This window comes from Mustela nigripes, chromosome 13 (genome assembly GCF_022355385.1).
Source record: "Mustela nigripes isolate SB6536 chromosome 13, MUSNIG.SB6536, whole genome shotgun sequence".
NCBI lineage: Eukaryota > Metazoa > Chordata > Mammalia > Carnivora > Mustelidae > Mustela > Mustela nigripes.
Genome location: NC_081569.1, coordinates 134,413,820 through 134,415,814, shown reverse-complemented (window position 1 = coordinate 134,415,814; position 1,995 = coordinate 134,413,820). Strand labels below are relative to the sequence as shown.

General features: G+C 61.9%; 1 protein-coding gene across 2 annotated transcripts in view; it reads left to right on the top strand.

Moving 5' to 3' along the window:
• Positions 1-1,706: 1,706 nt before the first annotated feature.
• ITPK1 (inositol-tetrakisphosphate 1-kinase) overlaps positions 1,707-1,995 on the top strand; it is a 168,036-nt gene continuing 167,747 nt past the window's right edge. For both annotated transcript variants that reach the window (XM_059373851.1, XM_059373850.1), the window contains exon 1: positions 1,707-1,809. The gene's annotated coding sequence lies outside the window, so the exon portion shown is untranslated. The remainder of the gene's footprint in view (positions 1,810-1,995) is intronic.

The window sequence follows — 1,995 nt, the reverse complement described above, 5'->3', positions numbered from 1 at the left end:
GATGGTGGGGGCAGGGTGAGGGGAGTTCTGTGGGAGATGAGGCTGGGAGGTGGTGGTCTTGCCAAGGACTTTTTTTTTTTTTTTGCCAAGGACTTTTGGCTTTATTCCAAGTATGGCGGATTTGCTTTCTGAACCCTGTTATGGCTGAAGAGTGGAGAACAATCTAGAGGGACCTACAGGGGACAGACAAGGCAGGAAGGGTTGGTAGGCTTTGTGGTTACTCAAAGAGGTGCAGAAAGTAGTAAACTGAGAAATATTTGCCCCAAGGTCATGCCCCTCCCTGGGGTCAACTCACATCCAAAGACCGATCCATTGGGCTGCAGTGGGATAGGCGAAATGGTTCACTCCTTTAGTCCAAGTGGGACAGCTGTGGACGGTGGTTCTAGCGCCAGAATCCCACCCTTCCACGGGATGACCAAGAACTGAACACAGAGATAAAAACCCCACCCCGTCACGGTTTTAGACCTCACAGTCACTGCACTTTCGCAGTGTCAAGGGCTCTCATGAGGCAGGGCTTACTTATCTCTTGCTGGAAGAGGGAGCACCGGAGGCCCAGAGAGGTTCAGGGGACTGCAAGGTCACACAGTTAAGTGCGCATCGAGGTCAGAGGTGCAGGAAGTGGTCACGTGTGATCACTCCCCAAGTCCCAGTGCAGACGAGCCTCTCCTAGTTGCAACTTGGAAGACCAGCAGGAAGAGGGGTTGGGGAGGTTGTAATTAGGGGAAGAAGACAGGCCCCTAGGTCTGGGCCTTAAAAGCATGAGCTCAGGTTTGGTCAAGGAGGGTGTCATTCCTAACAACTTGGTTCTTTCTCTCTACCTCGGTTTTAGCTATTCTCCCTTCTCAGGCCTACCAAAATCTTCCAATAATATTTTCCCAGGCCAGCTGAAATGTCTCCCCCTGAAACTTTGAGCCTCGCCCCCCCCCCCAATTATTTTTCCTGCCTGAGCCTGAGAGGTCTTCTCCCCCCAAACCCGAAGCTCTTTTAAGGCTCCAAGAAGGCTGGAAGCTCCCCTGCCTCACAGGGCGTGGGCAGGGCGGGGCCGGGCGGGGCCGGGCGGGGCCGGGCGGGGCAGGGTTAAAGGCACTGAGGCTACCGCTGACTTGCACTCCGAAAGCAGTGGGTCTCCTGGAAGTGTTCCAGCCTCATCTTACATGCTTCTAGCTCCCGCCCCGTCCCCACAGAGTTGAAGGGGACCCGAGGAGGCAATCAGCCTCCTAAGTCTGAGAAGACCCTGGGTGTTCAGGTCACCACCCTAGGCAGTCTTCCTCCTCCCCCCACCCCTCCGCCGCCCTGGGCAGGGGTCTTTCTCCTCAATGAGATGACCTCATTGAACGTCCGTATCCGCCCTCCCCGCAACTGCAATTCTACAGAATTACTCAGGGTGGGGGGGCGTTGAACACTGCTGGGGGTACAGAGGTGCTTTTGATTTAAGAAACTCCCACGGGTCAGGCAGAAAACGCCCACGGCATGACGCCTGTTGCCTCTTTAACAAGCAACGACCCCTGGGCAATGGCCGCCCTACACCCAGTCCCGCGCCCTCCGTCCCGAAGCTCACCGGCCAGAGCCCGGACGCAAACACGCCGCAAACAGCCAGGCCGGGAGAGCGCGGCGCCTTTAAGAGGCGGCGAGCGACGCTGCCCCCTAGCGGCCGGAGCTGCGGCGCTTCCTCCGCCCCGGCGGGGTCCAGCGGGCCGGCCGGCCGGGTCAGCGCGGCGGCGGCGGCGGCGAGGGCGGCGGGGCCGGGTTCGGCGGGTGGACGGGCTGCGCGCGGGGACGAGAGCTAGGAGGAGGCGGCGGCGGAGGCGGGTGAGGATGGCTGGCCGCGCCGGGCCGGGCCGGGCCCGGGAGGTGGGGGTGGGGGTAGGACGCGGGCGGCCGCGTGCGCCCCGCCGGGGTCCGAGCGCGCCGGGAAGGGCACGCGCCCGGCTCGCGGCAGCGGATCGCGCCGCCCGGGGCTCGGGGTCGGGGCCCGCGGGTGCGGGCGGGAGGGCG